The sequence below is a fragment of the Periplaneta americana genome, chromosome 10, assembly GCF_040183065.1.
Source record: "Periplaneta americana isolate PAMFEO1 chromosome 10, P.americana_PAMFEO1_priV1, whole genome shotgun sequence".
NCBI classification, from domain to species: domain Eukaryota; kingdom Metazoa; phylum Arthropoda; class Insecta; order Blattodea; family Blattidae; genus Periplaneta; species Periplaneta americana.
The window spans coordinates 169,473,264-169,486,431 of NC_091126.1; positions in this window are offsets into that span (position 1 = coordinate 169,473,264).

Genomic DNA, 13,168 nt, shown 5'->3' on the forward strand with positions numbered 1-13,168 from the left:
ACATGACAGAAAAGATCTCATATAAAATTAATAATAATATGTAAACTATAAAATATGCATTTCTCAAAAAGTGGAGAGATGATATAGGCCTATAAATAATATTATAGTTAAAACCTACCTTCAGATTTAATCTCATAAACTGTTTGTCTCTATATCAGCGGTGACCAAACTGGGTATCGTGATTACATCGTGTAATCAAAGACATTCACACTGATAAGGGGAGTTTCCTCTACATTGCTCTCTCGCTCACGTACTGAAGATAAGCAGTGTCGGTACCATGTCAATCTACAAACCCTCTGTCTCTACGAGCAGGAACAGAAGGTTTCGTACAGAATGGGAAGAGGAATTTATTCGCTGTTCTGTCGGAGAAAATGTAATATGTTGCTTTGCTCAACGGTTCAATAAATTGTAGTAAGTTATGCAGAAGCGACATTACAGAGCATTACGCTGAATACACAGGCTTAACAGGTATTATTGTTGTTGTTATTATTATTATTATTATTATTATTACTATTATTTAATAGCAAGTGTTACCATAATTCTTATATACGTGCCTCAATATATATGCCTACATCTTCCCTTGAATGATAAAATAATTACTACACCATATCTCCATTTTAATTTCTTTTTTAATCTTTTGATCACTATTTATCAGTTATTTACTAGTTATTGATATAATAATAATAATAATAATAATAATAATAATAATAATAATAATAATAATAATAATAATAATAATAATAATAATAATAACAATAATAATAATAACGTAGAAAAACTGATTGAATATTACGTGATAGTGTAGTAATGAAACGATCTATTAAACTCCAAACATTGAAATCAGCCTTATGAGAAAGATGATATAAATAAATGTAAGTATCTAGTGGCAAACGAAATAGCTCGTTCTTTTAAGCCCTCCAACGAAGGAGAGTTTTATAAAAGCATAATGATCAAGGTGGTTCAAATAATTTGTCCAATGAAAATTGTTAATTAATTTTGAAAAACTGCGCATTTCTCGACTAAATATCCAAAGGAGAAATCAGGAAATTTCTATTTGTGTTCATGAGAAATATTTAAAAAAGCAAAACAAAAAATTATATATATTTTTAATTGGATATTGATGACAGTAATGACATTACTGATACAGCAAAGCTTGCAAATTTTATTCGCGGGGTTGATGAGGAGCTCAATGTTAGTGCACGAACCGCCACTGGTTGTAGTTTTCATGCCATGTACCTATCCCCCGTCTCCTTACTTCTTAGACTGTCTCTCGTGTGTAATCACTGCCGTTCGCGTTTTGGTCACCGCTGCTCTATATACTGTAATTCCTTTTAACAAGTAATATTTATATGATATGCGTTTTTGACGTCAATAGCCTGAGATCCGTCCTTTTCGCCACACTTTTTTCGTCATAGGTACGTTTTGTCACACTTTACAATTTCGTCATATTATGTTTTGTCACAGTATACAAATTCGTTACTGCCATATTCTGTCGCATTATATTTCGACATAGACAAAACTTGTTCATTTATTGTTGGCTTATTTCCAGAGCTACTGTCACCGATATTGCAGAGATATACAAGAAAACAATTGAGTGTGACCCACGGCTTTTTATATTATCCTTTGTAGGAAAAAAGTTATTATATTCGTAACTGATCGGAAATTGAAACAATTAATGAAAAGTGTTCACTGACTTATGGACGAAACATTGAAGTGTGCACCACAAATATTCCAGTATTTGAGGGGCTTGGGCGTAAAACATGGTAACTGACATTTTGGTCAAAAATGAGATATGTGGCGTATAATATGGTATCTTACATTCTGTGTCTAATGCAGTAGTTAGTTTTCCACCATCACAACAGATGGCAGATGTATACAGATTTTATTTTCGTAATAACTATAAAAACTATTGCATTGTAAAATAACCCAATTGGTCCACACCTGTGGAGTAACGGTCAGCGCGTCTGGCCGCGAAACCAGGTGGCCCGGGTTCGAATCCCGTTCGGGGCAAGTTACCTGGTTGAGGTTTTTCCGGGGTTTTCCTCAACCCAATATTAGCAAATGCTGGGTAATTTTCGGTGCTGGACCCTGGACTCATTTCATCGGCATTATTACCTTCATCTCATTCAGACGCTAAATAACCTAGATGTTGATAAAGCGTCGTAAAATAACCTACTGAAATAAAAAATAACCCAGTTGAAAACAAAACAAACTTATTTTTGCAACTGAGAAACGACAATACTGTAGATTGTATTCTATTCAACATAATATTTACGTTTTCCCTTTAAGCGAAGGTTTCCCTCCCCCTTGCTGGGCCTATATTACATATTACAACGACTCCATTCGACTGACATGGTATGTTTATTGTTTATTGTTTATTGTTAATAAAATAACATTGACAGAAATACAATCTTAGTTCTTCTATGAGGGCAGAAAACTACCTTGCCAGTTTCTTTGTAAACACTGTTCTATCCTAGTGTGTGGACGTAACTTAAGAGGTAGCGTCCCTCAACTTCGAACTCTAATCATGACTAATAACCAGGCAGTGCATTTTCGTTTCCAAACAAGTTAGGAAAGTTATCGCTTAATATATCCTGGAGTTTCAGGGTTCAAAATCTAACCTTAAATGTTTATGTCAGGACGCTACGAAAGGTAAAACTTAGTTCGGTAAATAATAATAATAATAATAATAATAATAATAATAATAATAATAATAATAATAATAATAATAATAATAATAATAATGGAGCATGACAACTGATGTAAGTGGTATTGCTTCTAAATTGAAATGGCCTGTCCAGCTACTTTTTAACCACATAAACGCACTAACATTGCGAAACTACCGCTGTACGAAATATTAGTGCTGTATGAGGGGTTCACAACCAGAGTGGACCAAGTCCATCTGAGTCTTAAAGTTCCTGGCTCACGCTTAGTAACCTTCACCGTCCATAGAAAATGCTGCCCTCTGTGGGGTAACAAATGAGTTATGGACTTTGTTTGTTACGGCAATGAATAAATCTAAGTTTTCTTGATTCGAGATTGTATTAATCCACAAACTGATCACTGGTGGACTTGGCCCACTCTGGTTGTGAGCTCCTCATATATCACAGGAAATATAATTAGATCGATGATGATAATAATGAATAGAATATACAATATACATTATAGAACGTAATGACAACGATGACTTTGAAGCAAAATAACCACTTTCTCATCAAATTAATTTCTCTTTGACCGTCCTTTTCTTGTTCCTATGCAATGCGATATTTTTTTTCTCGAATCACATGAACATAAACATGAAAGCTTGAAGTTTTACAACTTTCGCGTTAGGGTCTAACGTTATTGTTAATCTTTAAATTTATTTAAATCATTGTGAATTAATCCATTGAATAAAACTGACCACAAGTTTTGTGTTAGCTTTGCGTTGGCGTTAACTTGTTTTATTATAAGTAGGCCCCTAAGAATCCTCCGCTGCGTTTCTGTAAGTGCACACAAGAATCGGATTATTATTCTCTTCCCACACTTAATATGTATCGAACTCCCTTCCTACATTCAAATTTCAAATTTTCTAATTTTTCAGATTTATTCACAATTCACATTTGAAATGGTACATAAGAATACATAACCGAAATGACCATATGCTCGTGCTCTAGTACAGTCCAGTAGAGTCTACATAAATTTTACAGACACCAATAATAGTGTTGATGATAGAAATAATAATAATAATAATAATAATAATAATAATAATAATAATAATAATAATAATGATAATAATAATAATAATAATAATAATAGAATAACCGTGACGGTGATAATACAAAGATAGTAATATAAATTAATTAATTAATAATAATAATAATAATGGAACAAAAATATTAACAATAATAAAATAGATACTAAGACTGATAAAATAAATTAATAAAACCACTTAGCGAGAGTTAACACAACTTAAATAAGCATGTAATAACCAGAAAAAAATAAACTCGAAAATCAACAAAAAAAAGTTCGTCGTATCGCAGACGACAGCAACCGCCGTATTGACATTGTTATGCATTATTGGTAGTAGGGGGGGCGAAGGTCTACATCCTGACGTTCTCTTCGAAGCTTCTCATATAATCACGGGAAGTTAATTCTGAAAAACCAAATGTCTACGAGTCAAACTGTTCATTATTACAAGGATAAATACAAATAATACTGAAATATATTAATCCAGCTTCAGTTATAGATCTCTCCTTTTGTGGAAGAGGTATCATATCAAAATATTTTATGAATGGCGGGGAAAATATACATTTCATGAACTCTCTAGTGACAGATGTAGTGACAAGTACAATCAAGCGTAGGATAAACATTGGTAATTTCGTGGCAGTGGTTATTTCGTGATACTTTTTCTTTGCTCTTTTGTGAACTAACCAATGGTGTTACGAGATCCAAATTTCCGCCAAGGGATTGTACATGTTGTCCAGTTTCCAGAAACATACAGCTAAGATTTGTGTGACTATTGTAGTTGTTTCAGTGAGCTTTTATGTTTGGAGAAAGCAAGTTTGCTTCGACTTCTCAGGCGTACAAATTTTGTGGATGTTTGTAATTACATTACAGGCTTATTACTAAAGATAAGCATATGATATTTGGTACAATGATTTATTGTATCTTCATGAAATTTTAGGAAATGTTTTTGGAATTTTAGATATATCTGTAGTCGCCATATAGGCTTAGCTTTACTGACAGAAATCTTAGCTGTTTGAGGCGAAATTTTGTTGAGCATTAAGTGTTACAATTTTTAAAATAGTATAAAATGTATTACAATAGGAATTTTAGAAATCTGAAGACAAGATGTGATAACAAAAAAGAAAATGGAGACGCAATGGGCTCAGTGTAGCTTCTGTTTGAATTGTTATCATGCTAAGTGTCAATGATAAGTGCTAGATGACTTACTTGCAAGAATTGTGACAGAAGATGGAACATGGCTCCACCATTTTGGACCGGAGACAGAGGCAGATAATGGAGTGGCATCATGCAAATTCACCAAAGAAATAGAAATTCAAAAGTACACCTTCGGCAGGAAACGTTATGGCTACTGTGTTTTTCGATTAAGAAGGACTCTTGCTTGTGGACATCATGCCACACGGAACCACCATTAATTATGACGGGTATGTTGCAAATCTCAAGAAACTTCTAGTTCGACTGAGTCGTGTTCGACGACATCGGGAGAAGCAGGATGTTTTGCTATTGCACGACAACGTACAGCCATATGTCAGTCACAAGACCACAGACCAAATCAGAAAATTCGGATAGGCAACACTGAAACACCCGCCTTACAGTCCTGAACTGGCACCGTGCGATTACCATCTCTTTGGTAAACCGAAGGATCCCTTCGCGGAACGAGGTTAGAAGATGACTCCCTTGTGCACGGTGCTAAAGAGTGGCTCAGACGTGTTGGTCCATACTTTTACCGTACTGGTCTACAGGCCCTCGTTCCTAGGTTACGTAAGGCAGTTGAAAGGGACGAGGATTATGTGGAAAAGTGACATTTTGTTCCTTAAGGATGCATCTACATTCTGTGAAAATAACAAAGCTGTAGGATAAAAATATAACAAATGTTATGCATTACTTTTGGAGTTACCCTAGTAATATAGGCTATAGTAAAGTCCGTAATAAAAGTGTTCATCCTTTCAGATTCCTTTTCAATTTCAATTTTTACTTTGATTTCATTCTTATTATGTGTTGATATGTATTTCTATGTTTTCTTGCTACGAATATTAGACGGAATTACTATGTTTGAAGTCTTGTAACAATAAATGACAATTTCATTTGACTTTAATGAAATTTTCCACAATTCTTCTACCTCTCACGAAATTATCAATGGAATATCACGGAATTACCAAGGTTATCACGAAATAACCAACCTTTCAGCTTAAGTTTAAAAGTGGTTTTTGGCACATATTCAAGAACGTATCCAATCTTTTATGTCTCCAGATTTGTACAGCAAGTTATCGTCTTTTAGATGAAAAAATCGGAATAAGGATATATTTACACATTTGCATTTTAAATTAGTTTTCATGAAAATATCTCGAAATTACCAATGTTTACCCTCTCTGTGGCGATGCTAAGAAATCATTTATTGGAAATATACACTGTTATTAATTAAGAAATTTATCTCATATTTATTAAAATCTTTTATCTTATTGGTTACATGCATCAGATAAATACAATATATTTTAGTAATATATAATGCTATTAGCACTTAAAATTGCCATTAGGAAAATCCAGGATAACAGAGAGGGTTTGGAATTGAACGGGTTACATCAGCTGCTTGTCTATGCGGATGACGTGAATATGTTAGGAGAAAATCCACAAACGATTAGCGAAAACACGGGAATTTTACTTGAAGCAAGTAAAGAGATAGGTTTGGAAGTAAATCCTGAAAAGACAAAGTATATGATTATGTCTCGTGACGAGAATATTGTACGAAATGGAAATATAAAAATTGGGAATTTATCTTTTGAAGAGGTGGAGAAGTTCAAATATCTGGGAGCAACAGTAACAAATATAAAATATACTCGGGAGGAAATTAAACACAGAATAAATATGGGAAATGCCTGTTATTATTCGGTTGAGAAACTTTTGTCATCCAGTCTGCTGTCGAAAAATCTGAAAGTTAGAATTTATAAAACAGTTATATTACCGGTTGTTCTGTATGGTTGTGAAACTTGGACTCTCACTTTGAGAGAGGAACAGAGATTAAGGGTGTTTGAGAATAAGGTGCTTAGGAAAATATTTGGGGCTAAGAGGGATGAAGTTACAGGAGAATGGAGAAAGTTACACAACACAGAACTGCACGCATTGTATTCTTCACCTGACATAATTAGCAACATTAAATCCAGACGTTTGAGATGGGCAGGGCATGTAGCACGTATGGGCGAATCCAGAAATGCGTATAGAGTGTTAGTTGGGAGGCCGGAGGGAAAAAAAGATCTTTAGGAAGGCCGAGACGTAGATGGGAGGATAATATGAAAGTGGATTTGAGGTAATTGGGATATGATGATAGAGACTGGATTGATCTTGCTCAGGATAGGGACCAATGGCGGGCTTATGTGAGGGCGGCAATGAACCTCCGGGTTCCTTAAAAGGCAGTAAGTAAATAAGTAACACTTAAAATAATAATAAAATTTAAAAATATCATACAAATATTTTCACTTTATTTTTAATCTAAAGAATGTGTAAATTGCTTAGGTCTGGATTATTTTTCAATACTGAAGTGTATAGTGTACATGTTTTACTTATATGGACCTTGACGATTTGCAGAGGTCGTAATATTCATTTTACACTTCGGTTCAATAGGTTATCAGCTCTCTTCTTCCGAAGCTAATTTAAACATTTTGGTTGTTACGTGCTGCCATGAATATTAGAGACTCTTTGCCCCTTTCCCCGCGTTCAATGGCTGGTCCGGTTCAGCAGAGATCTTTTAAAACCCATGAGCCCCTGTGCTTGTAATTACGTACCTCGTCGCCCGAGTGTTGAGTAAGATGTTAATTTAATCAGTGAAACAACTTTTCATTAACGTTACCTGGACAAAAAAGCACCCGAGGTTAATTGGAGTCTGCAAAATTCGTGCTGTAAATTTCCTAGCGAAGGATTTGATATGGACTGCTTCTGCTGCCTACTTGCCACCAAGCTGAACAGAACGTCATTCAGATTCGAGTTTTGGAGATACAGAATTCGACCAGGACACGTAATCGAAGTGTCTCCGAGTTCTATAAAAAATTAAAAATTGAAACTTCACTGGACAGAGTTGTCTGAGCATATTTTCCTTTACACTAGGGCTGGGGACGGAGCGGTTCGGTTCGGAGCAGTTACTGTGACGTCATTACTCGGTTGAACCGAGTACAGTACCGAGTACAAATTTGTGGCGGCAGATTTAAAATTTAGATAGATTGAATCGATTTTAGAACGTACTTTAAAAGTGAAACCAAGCGTGCTTTAAAAGCGTTGTAGTAAAGCGCTTTCGCTTTGCCGATTGACTAGAAAAAAGTGCTTATCTTCATTGCAAAATGGCGGTTGCAAATTTCATTTGCGTGATTACAACTACTTGCGGAGTTATTTTATATGAAAGGCCTATTTAACTTTCAGTGTTGTTATATATGACAGACGAAATAAAATTGATAAAACAATTTATAGTACTAACAGCTAATAAATTAACATGTGAGGTAAACATTAAACGCTGCAGCTAAGTAAACAAGAGGATAGAAAGAAACGGGCTCCATGAAGCGCTGCCTAAAACACTTAAAATAACACACTGAATTATTTACTATTACGGAAAGTGGATAGAATAATCAACAAAACGTGGAATCTTAAACTGAAGAACATAATGTTTATTTATTTTATAACATTACTAGCCTTCAATGCAACTATGTTCTCTTTGGTGAAGAGTAATATTATTGATAAATTAAAGTAATTGGGTAACATAATTCGTACAAATAAATACAAATAAAATGATGACTGATGAGGTAACACAAATCCAATAAACACAAATAGAAGAAAAATATAATGCACTTCATTTTTTTAACATATTTTAATATTAATCAAACACTCTAATAAATGATGATAATAATATTATTATTATTACTATTATTATTATTATTATTATTATTATTATTATTACTATGTCCAGTAATATGTTCAGATTGTCAGTGTTCGTTAGGCCTATTTGGTAGGTCATATAATAATAGGAAGAACTCCTCTTCAATACTAGAGGCCTTTCAGCCCGCCTTGGGGATAAGGAAATAATTTGTCCTGCAGAAGATAATATTTAAATACAACAGTACCTACGTTGTTGTCTGCTACAATTAAGTAAAACACGAGAACTCTGTTTGAACGTTTGAACTGAACGGTAACGGCTACGGTTAACCGAGTAACTTCGGTGCTCCGCTGCCAAGCACATAAACCGATAGAACCGAGTAACTCCAAATTTCGCGAGAAGATACCTGCGAGTGGGTATGCACCTTGCGGTGTAAGAGGAGAAGGTCAACTAGTAACTCTGCTCCTCTGAAGGAGCAAGTGGATGGAGATGTGTCATTGGCCGGCTGGGACAAACAAGGATTAGTTATTGGCCGGCCGGTTCCTTGTTGGGGAGTTGGTTGTAAGAGAAGGGGAAAAACTCGCATTCCTTGCTCGGATCTTCTCCTGAAGTAGAGTGCATACATTTTATATTTCCACGCTTGTGAAAGTACAGTGGAAACGCAAGTGTGCAGCGTAGTTAACCACATGCAAGCTTTGAAACAATGTATACACTAAAGATAACCTCCCGTGAAACTGGTGTTTCTTTTAAGGAAAATTTGTTTTCATATTTCATAATTCAGCTATCCCAGTTGTCACAGATGTTAAATTTTTACTATTTTCAAGATCATGACATATTACTGCATAAACTATCAGAATTTGGCTTCTCTAAACATCTGCTAAAACTTACCTGTTCATACCTATCAAACAGAGAACAATATGTTTCATTCCGACAGGTCAATTCAAAACAATTTAATGTAAACTCGGGAGTCCCACAAGGGTCTAACTTAGGTCCTCTCTTCTTACTATTCATCAATGATCTACCAAAACATATACAACATTCCAATTGCTGATTATACGCTAATGATGTTAAATTATTTAAATAAATTGCACATGAATCTGACTCAGCTGAGCTACAAGAAGATATTAATAGTATTTTTAGGTGGAGCATTGTTAACAAACTCAACTTTAATATTAAAAAATGCTCACACATTACCTTCACTCGTAATACTAACTCTCTGGATTACACGTATAGCATAAATAACACAAAATTAGAAACGGTCACTTCAGTAAATGGTTTAGGAGTTGTAACCTCTCATGACCTATCCTTTTTAACACACATAAAAGCAATTGCAAATAGAGCCTTCAAACTGGTAGTTTTCATCTACAGGAACTCAACAGATTTCAGGAATGTTGAAACTGTCTTAAGAATATATAATAGTTTAATACGAAGTAAATTAGAGCACGCAGCTATAGTTTGGAACCCTCACTATCACTCGCACTCGGTCATTCTAGAGAGAGTACAGAATAAAATCTTAAAACTGCTATATATGAAAAAACATTCATGTTACAACATATTCCAATCTTATAAATCCATGCTGGTTGAATTTAATGCACCATCTCTCAGTAGTCGCAGGATAAGAGCACAACAAATGTATTTGTTCAAAACCATAAATGGCTTAATAGACAACCCTGATCTTCTACAGCTAATTAGTTTCAATACTGGTAAATCAAATTTGAAAAAGCGATCTCTCTTTTATTTACAGACAACAAAAACACTATCTCATAAAATGTCTCCACTTTTATTAATGCTTCGAACTTATAATCGTCTATCAAATAAACAGGATTTAGATTTTTCGTTATCGTACAATATGTACAAGAAAAAGTTATGTAAAGCATTACTTGAAACACATGTTCTGTGTTGGTGAGTTTTTTGAATAAATTAATTGAGCCTATTGGGCCTGCTGTGTAGTGCTGTATATTGAATTTATTAACATGGTGTTGTATTTGCTCTGCTACGCCTACATTTTGCAATTTTGGCTGTGATGTCTGCACTTGGCTCTTTTTGATTTGTTTTTATTTGGTGTTTTTCATTTATATCTGTATCTCTCTTTTTTATTTAGGTGGTATCTATTTGTTTTTTTTTTTCAATTTTTAATTTGTAATTACACTTGTATCTGTTTTACCTCTTTCTTCGTGTTGTATGCAATATGTTTTTTTTTTATCTGTACTGTCTATTGTAATTGGGGCTTTGCCCTGTTATGGATGTAAATAGATAAATAAATTAGAATCAATTGAGACGATCAGTATCATTTTACAGAAAAAATAGTTGTTTGAATAAAATTTATTATTATTGCAAAAAATAAGGAAAAGTTTCCGTCAGGAATGTTACAATATTTGTGAACACATTTCACAGCTCATTAACAAAAAGTGTAAAACACAGGTCTCTACCTCAAGCAAAATGATTCGTTCTCATAGTGTCCATATGAAAGCTATGCAAATCACATGGCATTCAATTAGTTCATGAAAACATAATCGGTAAATATTTTAGAGCTGTTTCTTCCATGTCATGGATGTTACACACATTTTGTCACGGATGTTACAGATGTCCTTCATTTTTCCATTTCCAAAGAGACTGTGACATTTTTAAGTCCAAATATTCACTTGAACTGCAAGATTTGTAATTGTTATTAGCCCAAACTTCTTAAAATAAATGGAAGAAAGAATATAGTGCAAAGTAAAACGTCCTTTGATCTGGAATTAACAGTACTTACTTACTTACAAATGGCTTTTAAGGAACCCGAAGGTTCATTGCCGCCCTCACATAAGCCCGCCAGCGGTCCCTATCCTGTGCAAGATTAATCCAGTCTCTATCATCACACCCCACCTCCCTCAAATCCATTTTAATATTATCCTCCCATCTACGTCTCGGCCTCCCTAAAGGTCTTTTTCCCTCCGGTCTCCCAACTAACACACTATATGCATTTCTGGATTCGCCCATAAGTGCTACATGCCCTGCCCATCTCAAACGTCTGGATTTAATGTTCCTAATTATGTCAGGTGAACAATACAATGCGTGCAGTTCTGTGTTGTGTAACTTTCTCCATTCTCCTGTAACTTCATCCCGCTTAGCCCCAAATATTTTCCTAAGCACCTTATTCTCAAACACCCTGAAACTATGTTCCTCTCTCAGAGTGAGAGTCCAAGTTTCACAACCATACAGAAGAACCGGTAATATAACTGTTTCATAAATTCTAACTTTCAGAATTTTGGACAGCAGACTGGATGATAAGAGCTTCTCAACCGAATAATAACACGCATTTCCCATATTTATTCTGCGTTTAATTTCCTCCCGAGTGTCATTTATATTTGTTACTGTTGCTCCAAGATATTTGAATTTTTCCACCTCTTCGAAGAATAAATCTCCAATTTTTATATTTCCATTTCGTACAATATTCTGGTCACGAGACATAATCATATAATTTGTCTTTTCGGGATTTACTTCCAAACCGATCGCTCTACTAGCTTCATGTAAAATTTCCGTGTTTTCCCTAATCGTTTGTGTATTTTCTCCTAACATATTCACGTCATCCGCATAGACAAGAAGCTGATGTAACCCGTTCAATTCCAAACCCTGCCTGTTATCCTGAACTTTCCTAATGGCATATTCTAGCGCGAAGTTAAAAAGTAAAGGTGATAGTGCATCTCCCTGCTTTAGCCCGCAGTGAATTGGAAAAGCATCAGATAGAAACTGACCTGTACGGACTCTGCTGTATGTTTCACTGAGACACAGAATTAACAGTACAAGCTCTCAAAATATTTCTTCAACAATAGCTCCCTGAAAAACGTATATTAACAGCTGATCTGTCAACGTGTAAGTGCTCCAAACTTTAGGGAAACAAAAAATACCCATTACCTAGCAAATGCCACTTGGAGACTTAGACTCAGTGCCCATAAAACTTGAAAATATTTTACTTTTGAAAATATAACATTACAATATTTACTGTAAATTTAGAGCCCTATCTGTGGCTTACAGTAATAATAAACAAATATTTCCGAAATCAATTTTTTCATTAGAATTCCCAGTTTGCCTGGAGTGACTGAATTACGGTCTTTTTGCCTATTTGGTAGTGTGATTTTGTAACAAATTACATGTTTATGTAACTTTCATAATCCCTGCTCAACGCAGCAATTTCAGTATCAATATTCAGTTTTTACAACATATACATACACTCATTCATACACACATACTACATACATATGTACGTACGTACATAATAATAATAATAATAATAATAATAATAATAATAATAATTTATTTATTTAATCTGGCAGAGCTAAGGCCAGTAGGCCTTCTCTTCCGCACAGCCAGACTCTAATTCTAGTTGAATACAATTGCTTACATAGTTATTACATTAATATCTAGACCATTAAACAACATGAAAGTAAATAATGAAAGTTGGATAGGTAATGTTATTATTATTATAAGTAGGTTTTTTCACGACGCTGTATCAACATCTCAGGTTATTTAGCGCCTGAATGAAATGAAGGTGATAATGCCGGTGAAATGAGTCCGGGGTCCAGCACCGAAAGTTACCCAGCATTTGATCATATT